A 19,641-nucleotide genomic window follows, 5' to 3' on the forward strand; every position below is an offset into this window, starting at 1 on the left:
TTTGGGATGTGAAAACGGTTGATTATGTGCTTTTTGAGCTTGAATGCTATACCGTGTTTGAGAGTAAAGATGTTTACTAAACAACAGCAAATTCTGGAGAAATGTTCTGTTATCATCATTATGGACTGCATTTTATTTTATACATAAATTCAACACCTGAGAAATGTCTATAATTACACACAATAAGAATATTGTACAACTCCACCCCACCAGTGGGGAGTTCTGAAATGCATGTAGAAAAGTTTGCATATTTTTTTGGGATTGCTGTCGCAAAGGCTAATCGTAATATTTTAAATTGCCTCCAATGTAATTTCATAATGTCCTGTTAACTGATACCAACTTAGTCTATTCTGATACCTTTTTTCCCAGTTGGCAAATGAAGGCTATGAATATTGATTGAAATCAATTGACTTAGGGCCAAATGTATGAAAACTGGGGTCTGCAAATCGCAAAATGCGATTATTAAGAAATCGCTATTTCCGAGTCGCAATTGGCTATGTAACAAAATTGCGATTTGGAATTAGCGATTTCTTAAAAATCGCTATTTGTGATTTGCGAGGCCCATTTACCGAATCGCAATTTGCGTTTTTTTTTGCGATTCGGTAAAAAATCACAAAATGCAAGAAAGTTCGAGAATGCACACCTGGAGGAGCCTGATGACATCACCAGCAGGAAATGAGTCATCCCAGGCAGTTTCAGGTGCCACACCCAAACCAGGTACCTGAGAGAGAGCAGCCCAGCCACATAGAGCAGCACTCTGAAGGAGCAGCATCACCTGAGCCAGAATGGAGCCCCAAGGTACATCACAGGAGAAGCAGGAGAGGAAGCGCAAACTCAAGTTCAGTGAACAGGAGCTGGAGGTACTGCCAGAAGAGGTTGTGAGGAGCCATGACCGACTGTTTGGTAAATCATCACTCCAGGTTCCTAAGAGCGAGAAAATAACGCTATGGCTTGACATCCAGGGCAAAATCTGCGCCATTGGAGTGGCACAGCGCTCCATTGAGGAGATTAAGAAAAGGTGGTACAACCTGCGGTCCCGTGCAAAAGAGAGGGTGGCAAGGAGACTTGGAGAGGCCAGGGGCACAGATGGCGGACCACCAACCAAACCACCTGCCACACCACTGGAGAACCTAGTGGAATCCACACTCCTCCCTGAAGCAGTGACAGGGGTCACAGATATCGACACCTCCGCTCAACCGAGTACCAGCCAAGGTAAGTGCAATGTTGGTGTGTGAACCCAATATGTGCATGCATAAAAGCCCCTTAGGAATTAGCATATAATGTGAAGTAGTGTGTGAAGTAGTCCTGTCCACATCTGAGAAGCAGCACAACAATGCATTATGGGAGTTGCGGTCCACAAACTAGTACAGACAGTAGCATGACAATGTAAGGAAGCATAGTGACACCTAAGGTAACACAACACACACAACACCATGTAGAGCAGTACCTGTACCTTTATTGCCATTTTCGGAAAGATAATGTAACATACAGAACTGACATGCTGCATATTGTTGTTGCAGGTGGACCTGGCCCAGCAGCCACACACAGTCCTTGTGTAGGGGAGAAGGACACCCAGCAGACCTCTGACACCAACACCAGTGGGTCACTCCACATCTCCACTGTGCGCCGTAGGCCCGGCCACTACCACTGCCGGACCTCAGTGGCGATTCGGATGTGCAGCAGGAGGGGCAAAGCACACCGTCTGCACCAGACAGGCGCAGCCAGATACTGGAGGACAGGGGTCATGCAGCACAATGCAGGAGTGCCACAGTGTCCCAGCAGCAACCGCATGAGGCAGGTGAGGGTCCATCCTTGTTCGGGGGACTTGAGGCTGCTATGTTGCAGCAACAGCGCCTGCAAACCAAGAGAATATTGAGTTTGGACCGGAACCTGAGAGTCCACAATAGACATATGATGGGTCTGCATCGGCAACTTGACACACTGAACAGCAACATCACCCAGCTGCGTGAGGGACAGGTGCAGGCCTCTGAGGACACTAGGGAGCTTACTAGCGCAGAGCGTGACCTCTGTGAGGAGCTGCGCCACGAAAGGGTGATCCGACGCAGACATGAACACAGCTTCAGGACAATGTTTGCAAACTACTGCAGGTCCTCAAACAGGATGGCAAACTCCACAGCACTCATCGCCCGTCGCGCTGTGGCGGCCCAAGTGGAGGCTGCACACACCAGCAGGGATGTGGTTCAGGTCCTTGTACAAATCACTAATGTGATTGAACTAGTCATGGGACAGAGATCTGCCACTCCCAGCGAGGTAGCCTTGGGGGATGCTGAGGACAGTTCGAGCCTCAGTAGTGTGGCAGTACCTGCAGCAGACACCAGACGGCGCAGTGCCAGGCGCAGCACTGCCACTGAGAGTGACATTCAGGGTGCCAGTGAGTTAACTGGGCACCCGAGTGGTGTGCGTGGGAGGAGGAAGTGACTCTTGCCGCCTTGACACTGGTGTTCCCACTATGATGTAATAGTGCAGGACTCAGTTCTTTTGTTTATTTTAGTTTTTGCCATCACCTGTTTACTTTATATTTCACCATTCATTACCTGATGTAAGGTAATACATTTCTATCACTACAGGTACAGTTGTCAGTGGAGTTTTGTCATTCATATCCACGTCTGAAATGGTTGTGTGTGATGTCAGCACGCCTTTGCCTTCCCTCTGCTGCACTGGTCCTGTCTGCTGGCTGTAGAGGTGGTATGGGATCGTCATCCTCATCTGATTCAGTGTCACTGATTTCTATAGGTATGCCCCTGGTTGTAGCTATATTGTGCAAGATTGCACAAGTAGCCACTATTCTACATGTGGTTTCTGGACTGTACTGTAGTGCCCTTCCACTCTTGTGGAGGCAACGGAAGCGACTCTTCAGGAGGCCAAATGTGCGCTGAACCACGTTGCGGGACGCCCTGTGTGCTGCATTGTATCTCCGTTCTGCTGGTGTTGTGGGATTGAGGTAGGGCGTCATCATGTAGGTGCGCACTGCGTAGGCACTGTCTCCTGGAAGGGACAGAAGGTGTGATGAGTAACTCAGCCATCTGACATGGGTTTGTTATCTATGCGCCAGTGTAAAGAGTGACATTACCTAGTAGATATCCTTCACCAAACTCCCCAGCTAGCAGTCTTGTGTGAATGCTGCTGTGACGAAAGATGTATGAATCATGTGTGCTCCCTGGGTACCTGGCCACGAGATCAGTTATGATATAGGAGGCATTGCATATCACCTGTATATTTATGGAATGTTGGTGTTTACGGTTTTGGTACACATACTCTGTGACTGATGGTGGACATATTGCTACATGTGTGCCATCTATGGCACCTAGGACGTGGGGGAACTGTGCTATCTGATAAAACTCAATTTTTGTCTGCTGTATTTCCTGTGGGGTGTGGGGGAATCTGATGTACTGTTGGAGTTTGCTTAGCATGGCGTTGATAAATGCATTGAAAAATCTGGAGAGGGTGCTCTGTGACACCCGCCCAGCCGCTGCTATGACCCCTTGATAGCTCCCTGAGGCGAGTAGGTGTAAGGAGCATAATACCTGCACATGGGTGGGGATACTATGTGTCCTTAGTGTTCTGCGCTGCAGTAGAGGTTGCAGCTCAGCTATCAGGTCAAGTATCATGGCTGAGTTCAACATATACCTCTCATATATTTCCTCCTCTGTCAGGTTAAAAAGTGTAATGCACACTCTGAAAATGTGCTCCTGTCTCCTCCTCCCTCTCCTCAAACCTGCCAGGATCCTCATCCTCCTCGCCATGAAGTAGAGTGCAGCCATTGTGGAACAGAGTCTGAGGCATTCTGGGCCTCTTTATATAGGTTGCACCTGGTTACCACCTGCTTTCACTTAGTGGTATTTTGCATGTGCAAAATGTCATTCTGCGAAAAATCGCTATTTGTGATTTTTTGATGCATCTATTTGCGAATTGGATTTTGCGATTCGCATTTTGCACCTCGCAATTTCCTACTGGAAATACCGAATCGCAAAATGCGACTCGCAAAACCAGGTCGCACCGCAAAAAATCTAAATTTTTGCGATTTCTTATTTTTGGTCTGCGAATGCCTTTCATGCATCGTAGACCACGTCTTTGCACTCGCAAACTGACGAATTTACTGATTCGCACCGTTTGCGAGTGCAAAAATATTTCATACATCTCGCCCTTAAAGAGTGTGTGGGGAACTACAGATTTTCAAGTACAGGGATGGGAAGCTTTATTTAGAGCATGCCTCAATCCATTGCAAATTATATTCTTAAATTAAACAGTAACACAAAAACATTTTTTAGGCTTACCAAAAATTAAGGAATTGCATGCACCCAGTATTCCATCACCAACTAAATTTAACAAATGGCAACAAATTTGGCTGAGGCAACGGACCAGGAGTGTTCCCGCCCTTTCCTTGTCAAAGAACTGGTTACCGTTAGGGTGGTGACTGTAGGTATAGTGGATGTGATGGATGTTTGTCTATTGGGGTGGTGTCTGTAGGTAAGGTGGGTGTGGTGGATGTCTGTGTGTCTGTTGGAGTGATATCTGCAGGTATGGTGGGTATGAGGGGTATGTCACTGCCTGTTGTGGTAGTGCCCGTGGGTATGCTGAAGGTGGTGTGTGGGCCAGCGGGGGTAGTGGGGGTGGCTGTTGAGCGCTTGCATGCAGGTGTGTTTTGTGGTGTTTGTGTTTATGTGTGCTGTTTTTATGTGTTGAGATGGGTGTGTGTGGATCTGTCTGTGTGCTTGGGAATAGGGGAATGGTGGATATGGATTAGAAAGAGGGAGGTGGCAGGCATCAGAAGGTAGAGGGTGACTGTCTGCCCTCAGTGAGGAGGCCAGAGCCTGAAAATATCTTTTTAGGCCAGGCATAGTACCATGAATGCCTTCCAGGAAAGCATTGGTCTGCTGAAGTTGGCAGGCCAGTCCCTGGATGGCATTTACCATGGCAGTCTGCCCCACAGAGATGCTCATTAGGAGGTCAACAGCCTCCTCACTTAGGCACAAGGCACAAGGAATGACACATGGGCACAAGGAATGTTGGCAACAATGATGACACAGATCATGTTGCTGGACATTCTCCACTTTCCAAGGGAACTTATTGATCTGTAGCTGCACCCCCAAAAAAGTAGTCTCTGTCACATGTATGATGGCCATCTTCACATTACAGACAATAGTAAGGCACCAGCACCCATCACAAGATGAAGACAAGTAGCCTCTGGGTGGCAGATGCCAATATATTCATTTCACAACACACATGGCTGAGGATAGTGGCCTATAACACTGCAGAATATTGGTCTGTTGCACAGAATTTACACCTACTATTACAACAAACAGTACTTGAGTGATCAATGTGAACAAACCATATGTTGACCCTGGAGAGCAAAATGTTTGTGGATTTTACACAATTCTGTTTTAGTTCCCTGGACCAATAGGAAAGGCATATCAGTATGCACCACATGACATGCCTACAAAAACAATCACTCACTTACTGTGATGCACATGGCTCATCCTTAGTCATCAGGGAGAGCTATCACCTAACACATTCATTTGACAATGTGACAGGCAGGAATATGACTTGTACTCACTCCCTTGTGGATGCTATGCTGTCCTCAAATGCCCATCAAGGTCTGAGTAGGCCACCACAATAAGGCAGGGCACTAGGGGTGTCCTGGTCTGACTTGTGCATTTTCTACATTTGGAGGACATCCCCAGCTGGACCTCTGTGATCTTCTTGGCCCAGCATCTCAGGTCCTCCCACCTCCTCCGACAGTGGGCACTCGGTCGGCTATAGGCCTCCAGGGTACGTACCTTTCGGGAGATGGCTTTCCATGCCTCTTTCTTCTGATGGGCATTAGCTGACATGGATGCAAAAGACAATAAAAGAGATTACAATTGCATGTTTTTATCCAAATGGCTGAGTTATGTACATATCAGAAACACCAAACTAGGGGCCAGATGTAGCAAAGCTTTAGCGAGTCACAAACGGCGAAAATCGCCGTTTGCAAGACGCTAAAGCCACTTTGCTATGTAGAAATGCATTTTGTGAGTCGGAACCGACTCGCAAAATGCATTTCCGACTCGCAAATAGGAAGGGGTGTTCCCTTCCTATTTGCGACTCGCAATGGTATGCATTTTCATTTGCGACCGCGATTGCGGTCGCAAATGAAAGCGCAGTTACCATTCACTTGAAGTGGATGGTAACCCAGGCGCAAACGGGAAGGGGTCCCCATGGGACCCCTTCCCCTTTGTGTCTGGCAAAAAAAATAATTTTTCAGGGCGGGCAGTGGTCCAATGGACCACTACCTGCCCTGATAAATACCGAAACTAAAGGTTTTTTTTTATTTTTCAAAGTGCAGCTCGTTTTCCTTTAAGGAAAACGGGTAGCACTTTGAAAAAAAAAGACTGCTTTATTTAAAAGCAGTCACGGACATGGTGGTCTGCTGTTCCCAGCAGGCCACCATCCCCGTGAGTGCCCTGAATCACTATGGGGTCGCAAATTGCGACCCACCTCATTAATATTAATGAGGTGGGTCTTTGCGACCCCATAGCGACTCGCAGAAGGTGTCTGAGAGACCTTTCTGCATTCCAAATTGCAAGTTGCAATTTGCGAGTCGCTGGGACACGCAAATTGCAACTCGCAATTTGGAACCTTGCTACATCTGGCCCTAGAACTTTTTAATTTGCTAACACTGCACAAGTGTGAAACACACGAACCAGTAAGTACAAGGATATGACTACAGACAAAAATATGTCCATCTGCAGACTAACCCACTACTCTGCTTATGGCCTACAGTGAAAAGCAGGCTTGCTGACATCAGGTAGCCCATGATCTAGCAACATGTACTGTGATAGGAGCCACAATGAAACACTGCACACTTATGTGGCTTGTGAAGGGTAAGCACCTTAGGCCTCAATGCACAAACACATTCACACTCTGTGAGATTGACTCACTGCATAGAGTCTCAGAGCCAACTTCCATAGTATAGATTTCCCCATTACACATGAGTGATAATGGAAGGGGTGGAATGGTAGGTATAGAAAGTGTCTTCCTTGTCCATGTGTGATCATGTCACCCAACAAATACAGACTCACGGAACTTCGGGGAGTGGGTTCTGTGGGATGTACCTGTACCACAGAACACTCTTTTTGACATATGTGCCCATCCTATAGAGATGGCATCCACCATACAAAGGCATGCATTGTACAATTACTGCTATGTGACCAAGCTAATGACACATATCATAGCCTCCCAGGAATCAACATGCTGTCTGCACTGTGGGTCTGTCATTTGTGCAATAAGCCAGCACTGGACAAATATGACCTGTGTGAAGGTGAAAACAGAGCTGTGGGAGTAAGGGACCTGTCATAAGTCAAAGACATATAAGGGCAATAATGCTAAACACACATATGGACTAGTTGAGGCATTTACCTCAGTAGTGATGCTTAATCTTGCCAATGGACTGAGGCATTCATGGCCAGCTTTGCCACTAGAACATCATATAAGCCACATGCCAGGATCTGGTGGTGTACAGGGAGTGGGCACAGTGCCACAGTTTCATAGACACAGTGACTCTCCCACAACCTAGACTAGGTCTCAGACTAGGAGATAAATTTGACAGGCCCTAGTCTCTGCAGGCTGAGCACACAGAACAGTTCCATCACTTCCATGCATTACAGTACATCATGTGACCATCAGCAATTTGACTTATGGTGTGTGTGGCAAACTGAAGGGCAGAGTAAGTCAGGATATGGATTACAGACAACAGTTTGTGAAGGCCAGATGTCAGGACAGACCCTAAATAGCCCTGAGAGGGGGATTGGCTACCTTACCAGGTAAGGACCTATCAGGAGGGGTCTCTGAAATCATCTGCTGGCCCTTGCCACTCAGAGCCCTCCAGAGTGTCCCCACACCTTGCAAAGCAAGATGGCTGAAGCCTGGGACACATTGGATGAGCTCTGGGCACCACCCCTAGGGTGGTGATGGACAGGGGAGTGGTCACTCCTCTTTCCTTTGTCCAGTTTCGCGCCAGAGCAGTGGACAAGGGGTCCCTGAACTGGTGTAGACTGGCTTATGCAAGGAGGGCACCATCTGTGCCCTTCAAAACATTTCCAAAAGCTTGGGGAGGCTACCCCTCTCCAGCCTGTAACACCTATTTCCAAAGGGAGAGGGCGTGACACCCTTCCTCCAAAGGAAATGCTTTGTTCTGCCTTTCTGGGACTGAGTTGCTCAGACCCCAGGAGGGCAGAACCCGGTCTGTTAGGTGGCAGCAGCTGTAGCTGCATTGCAAGCTTCAGAGAGCTGGTTTGGCAGTACTGGGGGTTCATTGTGGATCCCCCACGATGGATGGAATTGGCTCCTGAATACCAGATTTGGAATGGGGGGACAATTCCATGATCTTGGACACCTTACATGGCCATATTCGGAGTTACCATTGTGAAGCTACATATAGGTATTGAGCTATATGTAGTGAACGCGTGTAATGGCGTCCCCACACTCGCAAAGTTCCAGGAATTGGCCCTGAACTATGTGGGGACACATTTTATAGTGCAAAAGTGCCCTCACACTTAGTTAATTTGGGACCTAGACTTCATGAAATGAAGGTTAGATATATAGGTGAATTATAAGTTACTTAAGTGCAGTGCAGTCCTGTGAAAGGGTTTGTCTGAGTTCCTTATGGGTGGCAAAAGAAATGCTGCGGTCCATAAGGATCTCCTGGAACCCCAAAGCCCTCAATACCTAGGTACCATATTCTAGGGACTTATAAGGGGGGTCCAGTGTACCAATTGAAATTAGTAAAGAAGTCACTAGCCTATAGTGACAAATTTAAAAGCAGAGGGAGTATAAGCACTGAGGTTCTGGTTAGCAGAGCCTCGGTGAGACAGTCAAGCACTACTGACAACACACACATTAGGCCACAAACTATAAGCACTGGGGTCCAGACCAGCAGGATCCCAGTGAGACAGGCAAAACACACTGACTTATATGTTTTTGTCTATGAGCACTGGAGTCCTGGCTATCAGGATCCCAGTTACACAGTAAAAACACACAGACACACACTCACAAACAGGCCAAAAGTGGGGGGAACCAAGCTAGAAAGAGGCTACTTTCTCACATAACCTTACCCCAAACAAAGGCCAATAAGGCTAACCTTGTCCAGTTGAGACTTTATTGTCTACATCAGTGATTCCCAACCTTTTGACTTCTGTGGACCCCCATGTTATCAGTACTGGAACCCGGGGACCACCACTGACTCATTATTGGAATCGGGGGACCACCCACAATGAGTCATTACTGAAAGCTGGGGACCTAATCTGTTAATATTGTTAAATTTTCTAAGCAGTTGTGTACCCCCTGAGGAGGCTTTGCGGACCCCCAGGGGTCCCCGGACCACAGGTTGGGAATCACTGGTCTACGTGGTGATGAGTGGAGAGTAGATCTGCAATTGAGTAGTTACTCCGTTTATCATCCACTGTATGGTTACTGCCCTGCGGGGATGTAAACCACCCTGTTTGGAGATTTTTACCCAACTAACAGTGTAAGTGTAAAGTCTCAGAGTTCCTATTAGTATGTTTAAAAGTTGGGCAGTGAGATTGGTCCACTGGGCCTATGTCAACTGCAGCAAATGCTAGACAGGGATTTTGTCTCAATATGCCATAGCTGGGCAAAAACGTTGTCCATATGGCTGTAAGAGAGACTAGGGTTGCTTTTTCTCTTGAGTTGGAGCAGGGCTGGGCCGCTGTCCTATAAGTTCCACACTAGGACAGGGCTGCTGTCCTAAGTGTTTAGAGGCAGTGCAGGGCTGCTGCACTAAAGTTTCTCTGGGAGGGCTGGAGAGATGCTCCATATTTACTAAAACGGTACAATTTTGCACATTTGGTTTAGTAGTTCCACAGGGAGGTACTTTTACCTCTGGGATTCCAGCTATGGTAGCAGAAGGCTCCCTTGATAAAGGTTCCACCCCAGGAGAGGTTTCTTCCACCACAGGATGGTATCCTTGGTAACAGGGTGGGGAAGGGATACTTTGATACCCTTCTTACCTGTCGGTGGAGATGGATCCTGAGATTTCAGGCCTTTTTCTCTTCTTCTCTTTTTCATTTCACCAGAAATGAGAAGCAGCAATTCATCAGGGATACCTAGCTTGGATGCATGGGTCCTAAACTCTACCTCAGCCCAACCTGAGGCCTTTAGGTCATTCCCTAAGAGACAATCTACAGGTAAGCAAGGTGATACCACCACCTGCTTAGGGCCAGTAACTCCACCCCAACTGAGTTGAACTACAGCTAAGGGGAGAGACTGAGTGGAGTTATTGACATAAGTAACCTGGTACTTCTGTCCAAGGAGGTGTTGTACAGGTGACACCAGGTTTTCAGTCACCAAACTGATACTGGCACCTGTGTCCCTGTAGGCCTGGGCCTCAACACCATTTATTAAGATTGACTGCCTGTACTTATCCATGTTAAGGGGATAAGCAGCCAAGGTGGCAAGACCAATGTGACCAGATTGACAGAAACTGTCTTGGGACTGTCTACCCCAGTTTCTATTATGGTCCCAAAAGTGAACCCAACTACACCTTTAGTTTGAATATTGCCAGTAGTCCCACCACTGTTACCACTACTGCCCGGGGACACTAGAGTTAGATGTATCAGTGGTGGTAGGCTCAGGGGCTTTACCGGAGCAGGATTTATCCCCTGGCCAATGGCCTTTACCTCTGCACGCATAGCCCCAAGGCTTTTTCTTATTGTGTGAAGAGTTTGAAGAAGATGAAAAAGTTTTATCCCCACCCCTGGGGAGTGTTTTAGACCTGAAGAAGGATCTTTGTGTTAACTTGTATCCCCATGCTTGTCCCGTGATGTTCCACCATCTTTCTTTTTGCTGTCTTTGTCACCCCCTGTATGAACTTTTCTGTTCACCCATGTTTTGACCCATTTGTCTGTCTTCTTTCCCAATTCTTGGGGAGAGGTCAGATCTGAGTCCACAAGATACTGATGCAACAAGTCAGACACACAATTATTCAATATAATCTCTCTCTGAATTAAGCTATACAGTTTTTCATCAGTCACCTTACTGCCATTTAACCAACCTTCTGGGGCAGAGGTCTTTAAACTGGGAGGCGGGCCTCCTTAACAGGGCCTCAAGTGATCCCGGGGGGGACGCCAGGCTCCGGCGAAAAGTAGCATTACACAGATGACTGTTTTTTTAAGCAGAAACATGTTATCGCACTTTTAAAAAGGTAACAATACTTAACTGAAATATTTAAATACGTCTGAACATATTTAAACATTGCCATATTTATAAAATAATTGTATAAAATTCTGAGGTGGGGCCCAATGATTTTTATTTTTCAACTGGGGGGTCTCGGCATTAAAAGGTTTGGAGACCACTGTTCCAGGGCCTTCACTGAACAGTCTACAAAGTCTGTCCAATCCTGTAATGACTCCTTTCTGGTCTCTTTGAACTTTATCCTGTATTGTTTAGTGGTTAAGCCCAGACCATCTAAGAGTGCACTTTTAAGAATTTGATAATGATCTGCATCATCCTCTCTAACAATAAGGAGTCTGTCTCTCCCCTTGCCAGAGAAGGATAGCCACAGGATAGCAGCCCACTGTACATGAGGGACCCTCTGAACTTTACAGGCCCTCTCAAGTGCAGCCAACCACTTATAGATGTCATCACCATCCTTGTAAGGAGGGGCAACTTTGTGCAGATTCCTAGAGTCAAATGAAGGTTCCCTAACATTTGAATTTCTGAAACTGCTGCTACCGCCATGGGGAACTAACCCCAAACCCTGCCTTTCCCTTTCCACCGCCAGGTATTCCCTGTCTCAGGCCAACTGTTGCTGCTGTAGCCTCAGTCTGGCCTCCTCTAACCTCTGCTTTCTGAGTTCCCTAGCTAGGGACTGGTCCTCAGGGTTAGGTGTGTGGGATGTCTCTGAAACAGAGGTAACGTGGGAATGTGCAGATGCTGATCTATCCCTAACTGAAGCCACCCTAGTGACCTGGCCTCTAGGTGTGAAGAGAGCCCTACTAGTGTGTGAACCCTTCCCACTACCAGTTGTACTAAGGGGTCTGTTAACAGATAAATCAGTGGAAGGACCCTCCCTAGGATTGTCAGTTTGCTTCTTTGAGCCTTCCTGGTTGGAATAATCCTCTGACACCCCCCTCTATCTGATCTGGACCAGTGCTGAGTCCCTGGTCACCTTGGAGGAGAAGGTTTAAGAGGAATTCCTTATTAGGGTTCTTCACAATCCCCAAACATCTTTTAATACAGTGACCCCTCAAACTTTTAAAGTTAAGATTCGCATATGTTGTTTTCACAACTCTAGGGGTAGCTTCTACAGAAGACATATTGAAAGTAAAAAAGTTTAGGAAACTGAGAAAAAAGCTAGTAGAATAACAGAGCTAATTTTTTAGAGAAAAGAAGAAAACTTTTCAGAACTTTGTAAAAACGTTTGCAAAGTTTAAAGAACGTTTTAGAAAGTTAAAAATTACTTCTAGGTATATACTATGAATGCTCTAATTATTCGAGCAAGCTTTTCATGTGAAAAGCACCAGTAACAAAGGTGGTAAAGTAATTGCAAGTACTTATCCCACCGCTGCACCACCAATGTAGGAGGCTGGCCTGGTTTGCAGTGGGTACCTTTGGTACTTATACCTTACACCATGTCCAGTTATCCCTTATGAGAGAAATTTAGTAGTGTTCTAGCTGCTTAGGCTGATAGAGGTAGCTATAGCAGAGAAGCTTAGGCTGAACTAGTCACACAGTACTTATACACAAGTAATGGCAATCAGTGTTACCAAAAATAAAGGTATTTATTTGGGTGACACAGTACCAAAAATATCTGAGAGACAATACTCCATCTGGAGGTAAGAAGTATACACAATATATACACTAGACACCAAAATAAGGCAAGTAATTGGACATAGGATAGAGCAAACCATAGGAAATGCTATGGAATGCAGTGGGAAAGAATAGGTCTAGGGGCAAGGGGAATACGAATCACGAATTCCCCCCAGACAAGTGTATTCTGTGCAGAATCGCTCGGAGAGTAAGAATACAGTAAAGGTAAGTAAATTACCCCACCCCAGAGCCCAGAAAAGCATGAGTAAAGTACTGCAAGTTTCCTTACAACACACTACATCTCGTGATTGGAATTATTGCAAGAACCAACCAAGTCTGCAAACAACAAACAGTGGATTCTTGGACCTGAAGACCTGCAAAGGAAGGAGACCAAGTCCAGAAGTCGAAAGAAGTTCCAGGAAGGACAGGAGCCCCTGCCAACCCAGAAGGGGGTGCAAAAGAAGAGTCCCCAGTTTGACGAGGACTGCAGAAATACACCCTAGGAAGATACCAGTGGGTTCCTGTATGATGCAAAGGATGTCCCACGTCATGAAGTTGGATGAAAGCGTGTTTTGGCACTGGATTCCTTCAACAAGCCTTGGTTCCAGCAAAGTAGCGTTTTGTGTCAACTAGGTGCTATCTGGAACCAGGAGGGACTTGGGGGCCTAAACTCTATGTGAGTAGGAAGAGGGGGTTCCCATCACTTCAGAGAGCCCTCACAGCAAAAGATAGCACTCACTGGTGCCCCAGTACATGGGGACAAAGGAGGTGCAAAATGCAATTGGTCCAGTACTACAAAGGAAGGTCCCACACTGCCGGAGAACAACTCAGCGAGTTGAGCGTCACAGGATAGAGTGCTGGGGACCAGGACCAGGATGTGCATGAAGGAATTTTGCAAATAGTGCACAGAGGCCTCAGGAGGTGAAGAAGATGTGGTGCAAATGGGTACTCTTGTTCTGGGGGAAGGCAAGGTCTTGCCTCCTCCAAACTGCGACAGCAGGACCTCAGGACAGTCTGTGTCGATGGGGTCCACCCTCTGTGTTCCAAGGAGCCCGCTCGTCGCCAGGAGAGAAGTCCAAGAGAACCGGATGTCGACTTGGAAGGGGCCTGCATGAGCAGGGGAGTGACTCTGTCACCACACAGGAAGTTTCTTCGGTCCTTCTGGTGCAGGGTGAAATCAGGGAGTCCTCAGAGCATGCACACCATTTAAACTGTTGCTGGTTAGAGATGAAGTTACAGAAGAAAAGTATACCTTGTGGATACTTTGTTGCTGTTATAGCAGTTCCTGGAGTAGGCTGAGGTTGATCCGAGGTCAGAGGATGAAATACTAGTTGCAGAGGATTCCTGCTGGAAACCTGCAAGTAGAATCTGAAGAGAACCCACAGGAGATACCCTAAATGGCCCTGAGAGAGGATTGGCTACCTTACCAGGTAAGGACCTATCAGGAGGGGTCTCTGACGTCATCTGCTGGCACTGGCCACTCAGAGCCCTCCAGAGTGCCCCCGCACCTTGCAAAGCAAAATGGATGAAGTCTGGGACACATTGGAGGAGCTCTGGGCACCACCCCTAGGGTGGTGATGGACAGGGGACTGGTCACTTCTCTTTTCTTAGACAAGTTTCGGGCCAGAGCAGGAGATAAGGGGTCCCTGAACCGGTGTAGACTAGCTTATGCAATCTGTGCCCTTCAAAGCATTTCCAGAGGCTGGGGGAGGCTACCCCTCCCCAACTTGTAACACTTATTTCCAAAGGGGGAGGGTGTAACACCCTGCTCTCAAAGGAAATGCTTTGTTCTGCCTTCCTGGGACTGAGCTGCTCAGACCCCAGGAGGGCAGAACCCTGTCTGTGAGGTGGCAGCCGATGTAGCTGCCTTGCAAGCCTCAGAAAGCTGGTTTGGCAGTACTGGGGTCCATGGTGGAGCCCCCAGGATGCATGGATTTGGCTCCCCAATACCAGATTTGGAATGGGGGGACAGTTCCATGATCTTAGACACCTTACATGGCCATATGCGGAGTTACCATTGTGAAGCTACATATAGGTATTGACCTATATGAATTGCACAAATGTAATGGTGTCCCACACTCAGAAAGTTCTGGGAAGTTGCCCTGAACTATATGGGGGCACCTTTTCTAGTGCGAGGGTCCCCTCACACTTAGTAACTTTGCACCTAGCCTTCATTAAATGAAGGTTAGACATATAGGTGACTTATAAGTTACTTAAGTGCAGTGAAAATGGTTGTAAAATAATGTGTGCACTATTTCACACAGGCTGCCGTGGCAGTCCTGTGAAAGTGCTTGTCTGAGTTCCTTATGGGTGGCAAAAGAAATGCTGACACCCATAAGGATCTCCTGGAACCCCAGTGCCCTCTTTACCTAGGTACCATGTACTAGGGACTTATAAGGGGGGTCCAGTGTACCAATTGAAATTGATAAATGAAGTCACAAGCATATAGTGACAAAATTAAAAGCAGAGAGAGCATAAGCACTGAGGTTCTGGTTAGCAGAGCCTCAGTGTCACAGTGAAGCACTACTGACAACACACACATTAGGCCACAAACTATGAGCACTGGGGTCCTGACCAGCAGGATCCCAGTGACACAGTAAAAACAAATCTGACAAACACTCACAAACAGGCCAAAAGTGGGGGTAACCATGCTAGAAAGAGGCTTCTTTCTCACACCGTCATATCAGCACTCACACCTGCAAGCACAGCATCCTCAGTCCCAAATCTTCCCACCTGTACAGGCTTGCTCACATTCACCATAACAGGAGACATGCAGACTAGCACCCCATTCACCACATGCACAGTCACCACCACCACCATCACAACCACATGCAGCACACCCACCTTACTTGCAGATACCACCACAACATGCATGCACAGGACCTGTTTGTCCTCTCCCACCCTGTCTACCACCCCCTCAAAAACACATAAATCCTTCTACCCAGACACTCAACAGCCATCTGCCTCACACATCGCCTGTACATGCACTTGCAACCCAGTCTAGCACACCTACTCCTCCTACAACAACTCCCTCTACCTCCACTCCCAAACATCCTCCCCACTGTACCTAAAAAACCTTTCCTTTCCTGCCTTGACCTCTTCCATCCTCCTGCCCCACCCTGTGTTGTGCCAAAACATAAGGTCCTTCTCCACCAGCCCAGTCCCTACAGCTCCCAGTCCTCTCATAGCCCTCCAGGTGTTGCAGTTGTCCCTTTTCCCGCTATAAAGACTCCCACTAAGGAGCACAGGGCAGCCACTCCCACGCCCGCTCCAGGTCCACGCCCCTGCCCTCTAAACAGAGGAGCAAGAGCCCACCCCCTCCCAAACAAAGTCCAAAGACCCTTCTTCCAAGATGAACCACCCCATCCCCTGGCCCCTGAGATGCCTGCCTCCCAAATTGATGTTCCTGCCCAGTGGAGTCAGCTGGGCTGTCAGGATTCAAGTTGGGCCTGTTTGTTGCCCTGTGGGTTGTTTGTGACAACGGACTGGCTAATGGCCCTTTGTATATGGTTGCTCCAATTTGTTGTAGGCACTACTCCCACCAGAATACAGTGGTTGGAACACAGGTATTTGTCCTGGTTTTCTTCAATTCAGGCTTATGTTGTTTTTTGCAATTTACTGAGGTTTGTTCTCCATGTGGGGTATGTGTGTATGGTGTGTGTTGTGCGTGTGGGTGTGTTCGTCGGTGTCACTGTTAATGGACATTCAGTATGTGGTATAGCATCAGCAGGACTTCCATTTCTGGTTCTATGGTGGTCACAGACTCCTCTGTGTCCCTGGAGGTGAGTGTCTCCTTTTATATGGGTCATTTCCACCAGGCTTTTCATGGCAGTGGTCCCGCCCCGGAAATCCTGGCTGTCTCCTATGTCATAATATGGTGGGCAGTGAATGGTGTTCCACTGGCTTGAAGATGGCAACTGCACTGGTGGTTCAAGCGGTCCATTGGCTGTATATGGGAGGGATCACCACCGTGGTCATAATATGGCGGTCTTCACGCCAGCCTGGTATCTACCTGCCAATACTAATAATCCACTTTCCCACACCTTTTCTATTGCTGATGATTCATACTTAATGAGTTTCTATGGTTGTTTAAAGGACAGGTCTCTTGGATACATAATACATTAATACAACATGTTTGATATTTCCCTTTTAAGTTTAATTGCTTGACAAATTACAACTCTACTTTTATCAGCATTTCTTCATGTAGTAATCTTAAAATGAACAACATAAACAACAACACACATTATCCATTTTGTAGTTATTTCTATCTGGGTGCAGATCTACTTTCCAGTCTTAGGGCCTCATTACAACCCTGGCGGTAAATGCCGCTTACTGCAGTGCAGAACACCGACAACATACTGCTGCGGCCGTGGAATTCCGCTACAGCTATTACGACCCACAGCTCGGAATCCGCCATAATCCAGACACCCACACAAGTCTGCCACACCAAAGGTCAGTGATAAACTGGCGATAACAAAACCTCCACCGTCACGGCAACAGGAATACGCCCACCCTATCACGACCCACGAATCCACACTACAGTCTTTCAACCGCAGTATTCTATTGGCGGTACACAACGCCGTGCTCAAAATACACACACATTTACAAAACACAACCACATTGGACAATTCAAAATACACACACCTCACACACATACACACACCATACCCACACACCCAATCCAATATAATGCAAACACCCACGTAACCCACAAACCCTTACTACCAGATTTCTGATACCACGCCAGAAAGAGACACCGCCATAAACAACACCAGCATCCACAGACACACAACACCATCACTTACACAACATCCACGCTCCTCAAACAACACACACCAACACATCCCCTCACACATCACAACACACACCACCTCACACATCACCCACACCAGATCATGGCACTTCAACAACACCCCAGGTTTTTGAGGAGGAGCACAGGGTCATGGTGGAGGAAATCTTCCGGGTAGAGCCACAGCTATTCGGATCACAGGTGCAGCACACCTCCATTGCAAGGAAGATGGAGCTATGGCACAGAATTGTCGACAGGGTCAACGCAGTGGGACAGCATCCAAGAACTAGGGATGACATCAGGTCAGGTGGAACCACCTACGGGGTAAGGTGCATTCCATGGTCTCCAGACACCAGATTGCTGTACAGAGGACTGGCAGTGGACCCCCACCTCCTCCCCCACAACTAACAACATGGGAGGAGCAGTTCTTGGCAATACTGAATCCTGAGGGCCTCGCAGGAGTAGCAGGAGGACTGGACTCTGTTAAGGCAAATTTTTACTACCTCATCCCCCCTACCAACATGCCATCACATACTCCCACCCTCACCCTCACCCCATCACTCCAACACCTCACATATGCCCCACTATCACAACCCACCCATCCCAATACCAAGCCCTGCGTGCAACACCAAAGCATGGACACCCATCACCAAAGCATGTTCACTACAGATACCCACACAGACCCCAAACCAAATATCACACAAGGACAAAGACAAGAATGCAAGCACTGGAGTACAGGGTCACTCACCCATTGCACACAATGGCACACACAGATGCAATAATCATGCCTTTACACCCCTGCAGGACCCCAACCCAACATCACCGGACAGGAGGTAACAGACATATCCAGTCCCCCCACCGAAGAGACCCACAGTGATGACAGCAGCTCTGCACAACTGGATCAAGATGACCAGCCCGGCCCATCAGGGACCTCGGGACAGTCGGTTCCCCTGACACTGTCACAAGCCACCACAGAGCCTCCCCTTCAGGAAACACCAGCACAGCACCCACCCAGCGGGCCCATCACTCTGACCCCAGGACTCATCAATCAGCAGTGTGTCCACCACTACAGGGAACCAAGGCAAACCCACCAACCAAAGAAAATCAGGGACCTGGGGGCAGTAGCTCAGAAAAACAGGTAAGCTGGGAGGACTGCTATCCAACAGGAGGAGGACAGGCCCAGGGAACCCACTCTCAACGATGCCCTCTCTAACATCATGGGAGCTTACCATCATTCCCAGGAGACATAGGCAAAGGTACTGGCAAAGTTTCAGGAGACCCGGCGGCTGCAGGAAGAACACTATCTGGGTATCAGGGAGGACCTGAAGTCCATAAACAACACCCTGGTCACCAATGCAGGGGTGCTACAAGGCCTTGTCAACACCATGAGGGACACTGTGGCACAACAAGGGGCCCCTGACACAAGCCTGAACGATGAACAGCCCTCCGCCTCCGCTAGTGGACAGGAGGCATCGCCACAGGAACACGACACCAGCACCCCACCCCCTGCAGATGGAGAAGCACCCCGCAAACAGTCCCTGAGATCCAGGAACAAGACAGAGAACATTGACAAGACCCCCGCCAGGAAATGAGACCCCCTGAATGTCACCCTTCTGTCCCACTTTGTCTCCCTATCCATCCTTCAACTGCCATTGCTCCACTTCCTATGCCCCTTTGGACAATGCACCTGTGAAACAAATAGACTGGACTCTGCCATGGACATTCCTCCACCATCCCCCCTGCCCATTTTACAACCCCTCCACTTATTTGAACAGAATTAAACACACTTCAATTACAAAACAATCTGGAGTCAGTCTGTGCTTTCACAAATGTGTAATTGCAATAACCATAGAATATAGCAAGGTCAATCTACTTGTGCACATACCGATGTAACACCCCTGTAGGCCAGGAGGAAATATAGCAGAGGGCATAAAGTAGGACCCACATCTGTGAAGTGGAAAGGCAAAGTGACAAGTCTGGGTCCATACACTGAGTGAAAATGACAGACTTAGGTTAGCTCCAAT

The sequence above is a fragment of the Pleurodeles waltl genome, chromosome 2_2 (assembly GCF_031143425.1).
Source record: "Pleurodeles waltl isolate 20211129_DDA chromosome 2_2, aPleWal1.hap1.20221129, whole genome shotgun sequence".
Lineage (NCBI taxonomy): Eukaryota > Metazoa > Chordata > Amphibia > Caudata > Salamandridae > Pleurodeles > Pleurodeles waltl.